The sequence below is a fragment of the Hyla sarda genome, chromosome 2, assembly GCF_029499605.1.
Source record: "Hyla sarda isolate aHylSar1 chromosome 2, aHylSar1.hap1, whole genome shotgun sequence".
Classification (NCBI taxonomy): domain Eukaryota; kingdom Metazoa; phylum Chordata; class Amphibia; order Anura; family Hylidae; genus Hyla; species Hyla sarda.
The window spans coordinates 499,554,414-499,570,242 of record NC_079190.1 but is presented as its reverse complement, the minus strand read 5'-3'; positions in this window follow the sequence as shown (position 1 = coordinate 499,570,242).

Sequence of the window (15,829 nt, the reverse complement as noted above, 5' to 3'; positions counted from 1 at the left end):
ATTTTTGGTTTCCTGTCTGGTTCATATTATCATACCTGAAATGTATCTTTCTTTGTTTCTAAGGCTATTGTCTGTAAGCTATATACCTGCCGCCATGTTAGCCTGATATCTGTGTGTAACTACTTTGCATTCCTGCTGTTATTTAGTATCCTGGTTCCCTGTCTGTGTCTTTTAGCATATTTTACATCTCATATGCTGAATTATGTCCCCTGACTTTGTTCTGTTCCTTTTTATTGTTTTGGCCATGATGCCCCTGCACTTTAGTCAGCAGAGGGACTGGCGCCCAGTTGTAGAGCCACTACATAGGGCGGCTGTTGTGGTTCATGGCTCTGGGGTTGAATTATATCTGGCTCCAAGGGTCACACGACCAGTTAAAATCTGCAGACCATTCATCTGGGACACAAAATGTCCGAGACGCAAAATGGCTGAGACCATGCGGACTAGTGAATACAATATATATATATTCATACAGACCGCAGATATTTAACTAGCTGTATCACCGGAGACCAAATGCATTCATAAACACCCCACAGACCAACCTATTTAGGAATTTTGGAAGAGTTATATCCTAATATCCAATGCACAAATCAACACTACACATCCAAACACTGGCAGAAATAAAGATGTTTAATACACAGTTAACTAAACACACTCTAACTAAGAGAGAGAGAGAAGAGAGAGAGAGAGAGAGAGAGAGAGAGAGAGAGAGAGAGAGAGAGAGAGAGAGAGAGAGAGAGAGAGAGAAGAGAAAAGATATTGCTAATACCTAGAAGTTTAAATAAGCAATGTAAGGAAACACATATACTACATTTATAATAGAAATCCTATAATTGGCTATATGGGTGGATTTTCCTTAAAAGATACAACTATACTAAATGAAACACACAGAGAATATAATACTGAAATACTTAGCTTCGGGGACCCTTTACAGCAACTATGATGAACAAAGAGTAGGGGGAGTAGGCTGCAGTCCTTTGTTTCAGGATTCAGGCCCAAACAGGAAATTGAATGGCCATGTGTGTTGGTATCCAGCCCCGCAATAGAAAAGGCCCTTTGCCCCCTTTGAATGGGCTTTTATTTAGATGTTCTCCACCCCCAGCCAGCCCCCAGGTGGTCTGTCTAATGTTACAAAAGCCCCTGTAAGCATGCCTTGGAGACCCCTACTATAAAGATGATCCTCCATCTTTTCTTTTGTCTAAACTCTATGCGGCCTTCTTGGACTAGAATCACAAAATATAGCAAATAAAATGTATGTCATTTTCATGTCCATAACATTGGCTATGCAAGTAAGCAGGGAAAGGGATTCTGGGATAAGCTCAGGGCTCGGTCTCCCCTGCCCTATGTGACGCAACGTGACAGCTGCACTATAAATTGTCCTTGGCGGCCTTTCAGCCCAGGACACAAGCTCTGCTACCCACTAACCCACAATAACATCACATGTTCTTGAGAGCCACTATATAGGACAAGAAGTTTTATAAGGAGCTCTCAAATTTTATGCAGGGTTAGTAGTCAAAAGTTTGAGATCACCATAAATAATGACAAACATTGGAGTGGTTTAGGACCCCCCAGCGCAATGTATAGTGTCACCTCTGGAGTCTAGTGGGACCAGTATAATGGTCTGGTGCTATGTTCATGGTTTGGGCTGACCCTTCAGCGTCACAGAAGGATTACATCACTGCTTCAGCTTGGCATAGTAGTAAAGACATTACATTTTGGAAAATCCCTTATTGAGTCATAAGTCAGAACTGAGCAGCGTGAAGCCCTGCCCAACCCCATCAAACAACTATGAATGGAGACTGACTGACGAAATCAGAATTTGTAAGCATTATCAAGGGGTTAATCATTTTTTAATGCAAAACATTCACAATGAAGGCATGGATGAAAAGTTTTACAACTATACTTTATTTGTTTCAATTTCTCACCATTTTTAATATGTATGACACCAAATGTGAAACTTCTATGTTTACTAGAGATCGCAGTATAGATCACAGAGCATTGTCTAGACTGGATACAATTGTATCACTTCTCAGCTGAGAGCAGGACTAGCTATGTACAATGTATCAGTCTGGAGTCCAGGATGTTTAGCTCACAGAGCATTGTCTAGACTGGATACAATTGTATCACTTCTCAGCTGAGAGCAGGACTAGCTATGTACAATGTATCAGTCTGGAGTCCAGGATGTTTAGCTCACAGAGCATTGTCTAGACTGGATACAATTGTATCACTTCTCAGCTGAGAGCAGGACTAGCTATGTACAATGTATCAGTCTGGAGTCCTGGCTGTTTAGCTCACAGAGCATTGTCTAGACTGGATACAATTGTATTATTTCTCAGCTGAGAGCAGGACTAGCTATGTACAATGTATCAGTCTGGAGTCCTGGCTGTTTAGCTCACAGAGCATTGTCTAGACTGGATACAATTGTATTATTTCTCAGCTGAGAGCAGGACTAGCTATGTGCAATGTATCAGTCTGGAGTCCTGGCTGTTTAGCTCACAGAGCATTGTCTAGACTGGATACAATTGTATTATTTCTCAGCTGAGAGCAGGACTAGCTATGTACAATGTATCAGTCTGGAGTCCAGGATGTTTAGCTCACAGAGCATAGTCTAGACTGGATACAATTGTATTATTTCTCAGCTGAGAGCAGGACTAGATATGTACAATGTATCAGTCTGGAGTCCAGGCTGTTTACCGGCACAACTTTGCCATAACGGAAAACATCAACATGAAATAACATAAACCCAAACTTTAAATTTAAATAAAAGAACAAAAATCCTGCCCAACCGGCCAGCCCAGCTTTCCTACTAGAACTAGAAATAATATAACTACACCTTTCATAGCCAAACAACACACTCATAAGAAACATAAAAATAGCACTATTTCACTTTAACTCAAAAATCATACATTACAAATAGAAAACACAACAAACACTCACACTGCACACCATGTGTTTTTTTAAATAATAATAATAATAATATACTAACACTATACCACACACATGCACACATATATATCAATATATTGAATACATTTTACCAAGAAATCAACAAAGAAAATTAAAACTACAACTCAAAACACCCAAACTCGGGAAAATATCACAGAAAACACAATACATACATGCTTATATACATCTTTACTGCATACTACATATAACCTACAAGACCTAAACCAAAGAAAATAAATCCACAACGGGATATTAAAGAAACATTATTACAAAAATAAAAACTGGTTTGACTGCCATATCTATCTCTACTATTAATACTATATAAAAAAAAAATTATTATGATAATATAACATATTATACATGCTATATACATAACTATATACACTACTATATACAATACTGTACACATAAACTATATACACTATATACACCTATAAATATACAGAAAACACACCTACAAATATAATAGAACATTCTACACTAAACTATCCCTTCACCCAAACCACCACACCACCACCCTCCTGCACATGGGTCAGAGTCCATACAGTTCATAGTTTTCAATGTCCAGTCCATAACTGACCCATGCCAGGTCCACCAAAACAAACAACCTCCACCACCCACAAAAACACCCTCCCAACCTAGAACTCCTCCCAACCAACTTTACCATTACCAGCCTTAACATACATAAACAAACAATACAAACCCATTTTAGGCCCAAGTTCAGTGCCTGTAAGCCCTTCATAACCTTAACATCTGAAGACAAAACAAAAAGCTATGGTGCACATGCATTAGCCCACCACCAGGAAGAAGGATGGCAATCCTGATACATACAAAATTTACATTCTTTCCCTAACTCCACCCTACCTATCACTCTACCATTATCCCTAAAAATAAACTGACCCTACTATCACCCTAACCCTGTCCCTACATCACTGTCCCTAACCAAAACAAGGGTACTCTACCCAAAAGGTCTAGTACCTAGGGCACATCTAAACAAAACCCTCTCCATAGGAGAGAAGCCCTACTGATACCAAGGCTGCCATACTCCAAAGACCTGATCTTCCCGAGGTCACCGGTGATGTTCCTACAGACCTCCACCTCGGAGAGGACTTTCCGCAGTGTAGACACTAAACACCGTGCATTCCATGTGTAGTACCTAACCACTAAGCTGACTAAAAACAAAGTGCCCCGGTCTCGGCCACCCAGGTTCCTGAATGCCCTATAAGCCCACTCCGAATAGGTAAGGCCGACAAGTTGACTCCAGCCAATGGAAGCCCCCACCCGGTTGTAAACCCTATATTAAAGGGACAATGAAGCAGGAAATGGTCCATGCTTTCCAGCATGTCCCCACACTCTTCTCGGGGACATCCCCGGTCATCAGATCTCCTACACTTCAAATTGTCCTTCACATATAGCTTCCCCTGAAAGCAGCGCCAGGCCGAGTACCAAAACTTCTGGGGGATCCATTTCATGTTTAAAAGATACAACCCCACCCTCAGATCCTGACCTGGGCAGTCCCTGAGACCTTATGAGCGGCATCCTGGAGCTTACCATCCCAGTTTTTGGTGGGATAATCATCCTGGCCAAATGTGATGCCTAACACCTTTGCTGATTCTTGGGGCCCTGGAAGGGTGTCCGTGAGATCAAACGTCGGATCTCCCCCTCCCACCAGAAACTTTCACACTTATCCCGGTTGATCTTAGACCCGGATGCCTCCGAGTAGCGTTCGACCTCCGACATCACCACATCGACCTCCTCTCTTGAGGACACGAAAATGGTTACATCATCAGAATACGCCACCACTCTCTGGGTGACATCCAGCTCCACCAGACTCATCCCGACTCCCGCCAACGGCCCACAATCTACCCTCCGGACAAAGGGATCGATTGCGAACACGTATAAAAGCAGGCTCAAAGGACAACCCTGACGGACTCCAGACCCCACCACAAAAGAGCAGCCAGACCACCCGTTCACCAGAGGGAAACTCTCTGCCCCTGCATACAGAGAGACACTCATTGAATACCTCAGTCAAGAGGTGGAGCTAAAGACTCCGTAAAGGTCCTGTACCACTCGGATGTTAAGCCATCCGGACCTGGCGACTTTTTAGGGGCAAGCCCCTCGATCACCAGTCTCGCTTCCTCTTCCCTGATTTATTCTGCCAAAACATCAAGAGAGCGGTCTACCCCTGGCTCAGGAATGGTTTCAGCCAGGAAAACTGACATCTTGACTCGATCTAGATCCTTCCTTCCCAAGAGATGTGAGTAGAAGGATCTGACAACCGATTCAGAGATCCTGTACTATTGATCAGTCCTGAAATGACTTTACTACTTACTGACATCTTACAGTTTCTGTAAGGGTCGGGCGAGCGGCACTTCCCAAAATCCCTCTAAAAAACCAAAGATGCGTGCCTATCGTACTGACACCTCATCAGCAAGGATTTCACTCTGGAGATATCCTCTCGGCTACCTCCAGTCGAGATGAGAAGCTCGAGTTTCCTCCTCAGACCCTGATACAAGCGATACGTGTTCAGGGACCTGAGGCTTGAGAGTTTGCGGAAGAACCCCGCAACCCGCTTCTTGAATATCTCCCACCACTCTGACTTCCTACTACATAGGTAAAGGTACCTGACTCTGAAGAAAATCCTCAAAGGACTGTCTTACCTCCGCTTCCTCCAGGAGGGATGAATTCAGCTTCCAATAACCTTTACCCATCCGGGGGGTCTGTGAAACATTCAAGGAAAAAGAAATCAAATAGTGATCGGAGAACTCCACCTCAACCACGGACACTGCGGAAGAGACGGCTTCCTCCTTTAAATAAAACCTGTCTATTCTAGACCTGCAGCTACCTCGATGATAGGTGAAACCCGTGTGGCCTGAGGGGCTCCGGATGTGGGCATCCTCTAGGCGAGCTTCCCTAACTATACTATTGAGAGCTATGGTATCATAAGCCAACCGATCATTGGAGCCTCTCCTATCTTGGGATCTCGTGACAGTATTGAAATCCCCTCCAAAGATCACCTGTCGGCTTGTAAAAAGAAAGGGCTTAATCCTCATAAAGAGATCTTTTCGTCCCCACTTTGTTTGTGGGGCGTAGATGTTAATAAGCCGGAGCTCTTGCCCCTTCTTGAGGACATCTAAAATCAGGCACCTTCCCATTTCTAACTCAACAACCCGTCTGCATTCAACAGGAGCGGTCGCCCCACTATACGGCTCAGCCGCAAGAGACCAGTGGGAGGGGACGCGCCTCCACTCTCTCCTGGCTTTTACCAGGGAGGCAAGATCTGACAACCTGGTCTCTTGTAAAAAAAAAAAAATGTCGACTTCAACACGGCCGAGAAAATCAAAGGCTGCGAATCTAGCCGTATCAGACTTTATGCTGGCACAATTAATAGATGCCAGCGTCAATGGGGTGAGTGCCGCCATCATGGTTGATTGAGTTAGATGGCCCTAACCCCTCATTTCTGTTTTTTCTTCACCCCCTCATCCCCAGATGAGGAGGCTTCTTTCCCTTTGGACCTTTTTTTAGACTCTGACTAGTCCATTTTTGAATTCCCATCTCCACCTGGCTCTGGTTTGGCCCCATCCCCTGAGGAAACTGCCCCATCAGGACATGGCCCAGTTTCTCCTGGAGGCTCCCCCACTTCAGGCACCCCCTCCTCGCCCCCCCCCCCCCCCTCCAAGGAGGGGGAGGAGATGGCATCGAGGACAGAGTACCAGTTAGACAGATCAATCAGAAGGGGGGCAGGTAAGCTTCCACTTGGGACCTGGTCCGTAACACGGGGACTAGAGGGCTCCGACCTCTTCTTTCTCCCTTTACTGCCCTACTTTTTTGGCCTCTCTTCACCCTCCTCATCCACACTTTCATAGTGGTAGGAATTGGAAAGATCGGCCTTGTTGCCTTCTTCTCCACAGATTCTCCCCATTTCCTCATCCAGCACATCCTCCTCCAGGGCCTCAGCACTTTCAGGGCTAACCTCTGGAGCAGGGCCAGAAGCTACCCCTGCCACATGGGAACTCTCCAGTTCCCTGCTCCTTCTCCAATTAGCCTCCCACCTCAGCTTGGCGGGACTTTTCCTCCTCACTGACCCTGTTGCACCTTCACCCGCACTCGTGCCCTCCCCAGCTGAGGCAACATTACTGCTCTCCCCAGCCTAGGTGACCGTCGCACAGGCAAAGACGCTAGGACAACGGTTGAAAGGGTGTCCTAAGACACCACACAGATGACACCTGATCTGCCTACAGGATGGGGCAAGATGACCTACCCCACCACACAGAGCACAGACCTGCACAGTACAGGCTGTGCTAAAGTGAGTGGGGCTGCCGCAACTGTGACAGACCTTTGGCTGCCCCTTGTAGAAAATTTGGATTCTGTCTCTCCCAAGAAAAGCAGCTGATGGGATGTGGGCAACAGTGCTCCCCGAACGCTTCAGTTTGACGAAAAACGTCCAGGCCCCAGACCAGATCTCATGTTCATCATAGTTCTTTTTCAGCATGTCCGACACATCACCATATCTGCTGAGCCAGGTCATAATGTCATAGCAAGAAAGTGACTCGTTACGTGTCAACACGGTTACTTTCTTGACCAAATTCTGACGGGATATCGCCTTTATGGCGAAATCCCGCCAGCCGGGCTTGCTTTTCACCACCTGATAGTTTGAACAGAAAAGTTCTAAACCCTCAGGCCGAACGAAGCTGATGTAAAACTCAGAAGTACCGTAGGGGTGGATCAGGGCAAAGATGTCACTTGCCCTGAATTCCATCTGGAGGAGGAGCTCAACCACCTTTCCCCAAGGCGGACACGCATCTTCGCCCTTCCACACTACATGGACCACATTCCTATGGCCACTTTCCTGCCCGGATGTCGGAAGAGACTAGACCATCTCCCCATTTTGTTGTCGGAAGGCGCCTAAGCCATGTCTTTCTATCCAAAAAGACAGGTCAACCTCACCCCTCCCCTCTACATGGATTGACCTGTCTTCCCTATGTAGAGCCTCCAGGAGGCGCTGTTGCAAGTGACCCCCAGAGCCAGATGGAGATGTTCTAGGATAGGTTCTGGGAGAAGCAGCCACTACCGGGGGAGCAATCGAACCAGAGAATGACCCAGACGCCAAACCAGGACCCTCATTCCTGACAGAAACATCAGCCACAACACCTCTCTCTGCCATTCCACTACCACTCCTCACCTGTATTTCACTTGCACCCCTCTCTTGCACTCCACTTGCACCCCTCTCTTGCACCCCTCTCTTGCACTCCGCTTGCACCCCTCTCTTACACACCACTTGCACCCCTTTCTTTTACTCCACTTGCACCCCTCCCTTGTACTCCACTAGCACCCCTCTCTTGCACACCACTTGCACCCCCCTCCTCCACACTGCTACCACAACGCCTCCCATGCGCACTACCATAACTCACATTCTACACATTACCATTTTTGCTTTCACTCTTGTCTACACTCTCCCTTGTATTACAGGCTGGGCTGGCTAGGTCTTTTGCTTCATGTATAAGGGTTGCCGGTTTTAGGATTGGCGCTGTAGAGTTCTTCTTTCTAGTCTCCTGGGATGCAGAGACAGGCTCCGCCTCTGACATGGGTGGCCACGCCCCCCCCACAGCAGGAGCTGTCCCTCCAGACGCACTCCCGCCCCGCTCACATCACCTAGGGGACTGCCTCCTGAACCAACAAGGTCCGGCGCCCGGACAATAACCCCCCCTCACAGGGGAGTGCCCTGCAGCGCCAGGACCTGTACTGCTCACTTCAACCAAGGGACCGCCCCCCGGACGAGTGAATCTGCCGTCGTTTTTTGGTGCCTGGACACCTTCCCCCCTCACAGGAGGGTGCCCTTTTTTTCTATAGCACCCGCGGACATTTTGGGTGCACTACTGTATCCCCGATGCTGGCCCCGCTCCACTACAGAAACGGGGTCTGGCAGATTGGGGGACCCAGCACCCTGAGCCGACTTCTCAGCTGACCCAGGTTGCTGGAAAGAAGAAAATACAAATTTCACTGCCTGTGTCTTTTTCCTCTTCTTGTCCTTCGCTTTCTTCCTCTTTCCCTTCTCCTCTGGGCCAAAATCATCACCGAAAGTGAAGTTTTCCAGACGGGTGAGGGACTCCTGCATAACAATCGCCCGCAGGAGACCCCCATCTGCCAAGCTGCTGCCATCACTGCAGTCACTGCCATCCTCATCATCCTCACTGGAGGGAGGTAAGGCCACATGAGCCGGGTTTATATAGTCTGCACTCAGGGTAAGTGGGGGGGGTCAGGAGTAACAGTGGTGGTACAAACAGAACCCGTGTCCATATCCCCCTCACTCACATCCCCCTCTTCACCTTCCTCCATCTCCTCCTCCTCGCTCTGGCAGTCATCTTGGTGACTTACTTTTTCTGTAATGTTCTCACCTTTGCAGTAAACGCTGCTCTCTTTCACTTGGCTGCTGTATCCGCCTGGTAACTTGTAAACTTTATGTCTTCTCTTAGGCCACGTAGCTGTTTCCCAAGTTGTTCATATTGGGCCATCTTTGCCTGAATTCTCGAACCAAAAGTGGCCAGGGATTCCCTTGGCCCCTTTACCCCCCATTGCTGGGGTTCTGAGGAGCCCGAGACAGCTGCCTTAACTCCACTCCTCTGCCTTGATGTGCTTCTTTTCCCGGAGGAACTTTTGCTTGAAGCTTTGCAGCTCCCAGCAGGGGACGGGGGAGGGGGCCCCACATGGCTATGGGCCCTGGTGGATCTCCTCACCCCATCCTGACTACTGGCCGTTGCATTTTCCCTGGCACCCCCCACCGTCCGAGAACGGGGAGTGCAAGATGAAGCCCAGATTCCTGAGGCTCCATAGCAGGAGAACCTACCAAGGTGTCTGCCACACACCTGGGGAGGGGCGTACGAAATCTCTGCTTCACTGGAAGACTCAGGAGCTCAGCAGAACACACCCTCTCTCCAGAGCTGGACTCACTATTTTGCTGGTGAGGTCACTGTGTACATACATTACATTACTTATCCTATACTGATCCTGAGTTATATCCTGTATCATACTCCAGAGCTGCACTCACTATTCTGCTGGTGGGGTCATTATGTACATACATTACATTACATTACTTATCCTGTACTGATCCTGAGTTATATCCTGTATTATACTTCAGAGCTGTACTCACTATTCTGCTGGGGAGGTCACTGTGTACATACATTACATTACTTATCCTGTACTGATCCTGAGTTATATCCTTTATTATACTCTTGAGCTGTACTCACTATTCTGCTGGTGAGGTCACTGTGTACATACATTACATTACTTATCCTGTACTGACCCTGAGTTATATCCTGTATTATGCCCCAGAGCTGTACTCACTATTCTGCTGGGGAGGTCACTGTGTACATACATTACATTACTTATCCTGTACTGATCCTGAGTTATATCCTTTATTATACTCTTGAGCTGTACTCACTATTCTGCTGGTGAGGTCACTGTGTACATACATTACATTACTTATCCTGTACTGACCCTGAGTTATATCCTGTATTATGCCCCAGAGCTGTACTCACTATTCTGCTGGTGAGGTCACTGTGTACATACATTACATTACTTATCCTGTACTGATCCTGAGTTATATCCTGTATTATACTACAGAGCTGTACTCACTATTCTGCTGGTAGTGCACGAAGTCCTTTTATTCTGACATTCGATTACCCTATTACAGTTGAGTTTCATATACATTTGTCTTATCTAGAATATATAAAAGCCTAGTTCCTAGCAGGTCCTATTGTTTAGTCTAAGAATTTCACTATATTTTGATCTGTACCAGGGAGTGTCTAAACTTTCACTTCACTCCTGTAGGTTCTTTAACCCCTTAACCCCTTAAGGGCCAAGGACGTACAGGTACGTCCTTGGTCCTGCTCCAGTGATATAACGCGGGGTTACACGGTAACCCCGCATCATATCACGGCGGGCCCGGCGTCATAGTGAAGCCGGGACCCGCCGCTAATAGCGCGCAGCGCCGATCGCGGCGCCGCGCGCTATTAACCCTTTAGCTTACAGGACAGCGGGAGGGCCCCTACCTGCCTCCTCGCTGTCCGATCGCCGAATGACTGCTCAGTGCCTGAGATCCAGGCATGAGCAGTCATGCGGCAGAATCGTCGATCACTGGTTTCCTATGAGAAACCAGTGATCAATGATAAAGATCAGTGTGTGCAGTGTTATAGGTCCCTATGGACCAAAAAGTGAATGAATATCATTTAACCCCTCCCCTATTAAAAGTTTGAATCACCCCCCTTTTCCCATAAAAAAAAAAAATAAACACAGTGTAAATAAAAATAAAAATAAACATATATGGTATCACCGCGTGCGGAAATGTCCGAATTATAAAAATATATCATTAATTAAACCGCTCGGTCAATGGCGTCCGCGCAAAAAAATTCCAAAGTCCAAAATAGTGCAATAAGTCCTATCAATGCAAAAATGGTACCGTTAAAAACTTCAGATCACGGCACAAAAAATGAGCCCTCATACCGCCCCATACATGGAAAAATAAAAAAGTTATAGGGGTCAGAAGATAACAATTTTAAACGTATTAATTTTCCTGCATGTAGTTATGATTTTTTCCAGAAGTACGACAAAATCAAACCTATATAAATAGGGGATCATTTTAATCGTATGGACCTACAGAATAAAGATAAGGTGTCATTTTTACCGAAAAATGTACTACGTAGAAACGGAAGCTCCCAAAGTTACAAAACGGCGGGTTTCTTTTCACTTTTGTCGCACAATGATTTTTTTTCTGTTTCACCGTAGATTTTTGGGCAAAATGACTGACGTCATTACAAAGTAGAATTGGTGGCGCAAAGAATAAGCAATCATATGGATTTTTAGGTGCAAAATTGAAAGAGTTATGATTTTTTAAAGGCAAGGAGCAAAAAACAAAAATGCAAAAATGGAAAAAAACCCGGTCCTTAAGGGGTTAAGGACCCAGGGTTTTTACGTTTTTGCATTTTCGTTTTTTCCTCCTTGCCTTTAAAAAATCATAACTCTTTAAATTTTGCACCTAAAAATCCATATGATGGCTTATTTTTTGTGCCATCAATTCTACTTTGTAATGACATCAGTAATTTTACCCAAAAATCTATGGCGAAACAAATAAAAAATCATTGTGAGACAAAATAAAAAAAAAAAACGCCATTTTGTAATTTTGGGGGCTTCCGTTTCTACACAGTACATTTTGTTGGTAAAAATGACACCTTATCTTTATTCTTTAGGTCCATACGATTAAAATGATACCCTACTTATATAGGTTTGATTTTGTCGTACTTCTGGAAAAATCATAACTACATGCAGGAAAATTTATACGTTTAAAATTGTCATCTTCTGACCCCTATAACTTTAAAATTTTTCTGCCTATGGGGCGGTATGAGGGCTAATTTTTTGCGCTGTGATCTGAATTTTTTTGCGGTACCATTTTTGCATTGATAGGACTTATTGACATTTTTCATGATATAAAAAGTGACCAAAAATGCACTATTTTAGACTTTGGAATGTTTTTGCACGTACGCCATTGACCTTGCGGTTTAATTAACTATATATTTTTATAATTCGGACATTTCCGCATGCGGTGATACCACATATGTTAATTTTTATTTACACTGTTTATATATTTTTTTTTATGGGAAAAGGGGGGTGATTCAAACTTTTATTAGGGAAGGGGTTAAACGATCTTTATTCACTTTTTTTTCCACTTTTTTTTTTTTTTGCAATGTTATAGCTCCCATGGGGAGCTATAACACTGAACACACTGATCTTTTACATTGATCACTGGTTTCTCATAGGAAACCACTGATCGATAATTCTGCCGCTTGACTGCTCATGCCTGGATCCCAGGTAGGGATCCTCCGGCTGTCATGTAAGCTGTTTGGGATGCCACAATTTTGCCGCGGCGATCCTGAACAGCTCCCTGAGCTAACAGGCATGGTTTTACTTTCACTTTAGACGCGGCGTTCAAGTTTGAACGCCACGTCTAAAGGGTTAATAGCGCGCGGCACCACGATCAGTGCTGCGCGCTATTAGCCACGGCACGACCCGCGTTATAGAACGGGAGCGGACTCATGACGTATAGCGCTATATGTTCGCTATGACAAATATCCGTTTTTTTTTCACAGTACACATCACAACAATGATGTGTGCTGTGTAAATAAAAAGTGATCATCCCTCCCGGCTTCCAGCTTGTGGTCCAAAAGAAGGCTCCAATATTATTTACTGTGTGAGTCGGAGTGGAGCGCGAATGTTTCGTATATAGGAATATGCGAAAATTTGTGAATATCGGCACTTCCAGAGGACACTGATCCCTCCCTTCTTTTAGCTTGTGGGCCAATGAGAAGGATGCAAATACAGTTGTCAGAGGTTAGCAACATCCCTAGCAACCAATAGGAAAGTAGTTAGTTGAAAGATATAATCGCGCATGTGCATTTTGCGAATTTCATTATGAATTTCGCATGGAAAAAGAAAGTGAACGGATATGCGAAATTCGCGAATATAGGACGAGCATTTGTTTATATATTTACGAAATATCAAATATGGCCTACGCCGCTCATCACTAGTTACTGTATAATCAATATACAATAACCACAAATTGAATCCCTTATATAAATGACGAATCCCACGCCAAAAATTAACAATAAAGGAACAAGGAAAAAGCATTTGTAGGATTATCAAAAATTTTACTTTATTTAATGAAAAATACAATTCCTTAAAATACATATAAAAAAGAGGGGTATTCCTCAAACCAGAATTAGAGAGACTAAACCAGTACAACACTGAACCAGAAGTAAGGGCTCACTAAATATCAAGGTAGTATTGGCTTACATAGGAACAGTGCAAGTGCGCACAGCAAGTGACAAAAATACATAAAATAATGACAAGAAATAATATAATATTGCACAATATAAATACCAAGTGGCTGGAGGAATAATGGATCGTGGGCCCTTACTGCCCGACGTTTCGCCAGGGGACTGGCTTCTTCTGGGATTCGAAACGTATTTTAAGGAATTTTAATTTTCATGAATAAAGTTACATTTTTGGTAATCCTAGAAATGCTTTTTTCTTGTTCCTTTATAATCAATATACAGTAAACTTTAAGTGATGGCAAGAAACTGATTTTACAGGACTAAGTATAACTTAAAGGGGTACTCTGCTGCTCAGCGTTTGGAACAAACTGTTCTGAATGCTGGAGTCGGCACCAGGAGCTTGTGATGTCATAACCCAGCCCCCTAATGATGTCACGCCCCGCCCCTTCAAAGCAAGTCTATGGGAGGGGGCGTGACAGGCGTCACGCCCCCTCCCATAGACTTGCATTGAGGGGGTGGGGTGTGACGCCATGAGGGGGCGGGGCTATGACATCACAAGCTCCCAGAGAAGGCTCCAGCGTTCGGAACAGTTTGTTCCAAATGCTGAGCAGCGGAGTACCCCTTTAACTTGGCATAAACACAACAATACTCTTATAGACTGCACTAGTAAGCCATCTGCCTGTCCCAGACACCTCTTGGGAAATAAGAAATTATAATAAATGTGTACAAGGAGTCATATCTATAACTATGATGGTATCAAGCTCTTTACCACTGTACACAGCAATAAAAAAAAATAAAAAATAAAAAAAAAAATATATATATATATATTACTGTTACAGGATCCTAAATGGATTTGCTACATTTTAGTCTCTGGGATTGTTCTCTGGGAGATCCATGATAAGGTCACGTCAACAATGTGTGAGAGTATATTCTACATTATAGATATTTCTCTTCAAATATCTCCACACAAGGTAAAAAGAAGTAAAGCAAAAGTCTTGTTTATAGAACTTTCCACACTTCCTCCTTATTAATGGGATGAGTCAATGTACTTGTGTATGCGGAGCCTTAACCCCTTAAGGACCGGAGGTTTTTCCGTTTTTGCATTTTCGTTTTTTGCTCCTTGCCTTTAAAAAATCATAACTCTTTCAAATTTACACCTAAAAATCCATATGATGGCTTATTTTTTGCGCCACCAATTCTACTTTGTAATGACGTCAGTCATTTTGCCCAAAAATCTATGGTGAAGCGGGAAAAAAATCATTGTGCGACAAAATTGAAAAAAAAAACGCTGTTTTGTAACTTTTGGGGGCTTCCGTTTCTACGTAGTACATTTTTCGGTAAAAATGACACCTGATATGTATTCTGTAGGTCCATACGATTAAAATGATACCCTACTTATATAGGTTTGATTTTGTCGGACTTCTGGAAAAAATCATAACTACATGCAGGAAAATTAATACGTTTAAAATTGTCATCTTCTGACCCCTATAACTTTTTTATTTTTCCGTGTATGGGGCGGTATGAGGGCTCATTTTTTGCGCCGTGATCTGAAGTTTTTAACGGTACCATTTTTGCATTGATAGGACTTATTGATCACTTTTTATTCATTTTTAAATGATATAAAAAGTGACCAAAAATGCACTATTTTGGACTTTGGAATTTTTTTGCGCGCACGCCATTGACCGAGCGGTTTAATTAATGATATATTTTTATAATTCGGACATTTCCGCACGCGGTGATACCACATATGTTTATTTTTATTTTTATTTACACTGTGTTTTTTTTTTTATTGGAAAAGGGGGGTGATTCAAACTTTTAATAGGGGAGGAGTTAAATGATCTTTATTCACTTTTTTTTTTCACTTTTTTTTTGCAGTGTTATAGGTCCCATAGGGACCTATAACACTGCACACACTGATCTTCTATGTTGATCACTGGTTTCTCATAAGAAACCAGTGATCAACGATTCTGCCGCATGACTGCTCATGCCTGGATCTCAGGCACTGAGCAGTCATTCGGCGATCGGACAGCGAGGAGGCAGGTAGGGGCCCTCCCGCTGTCCTG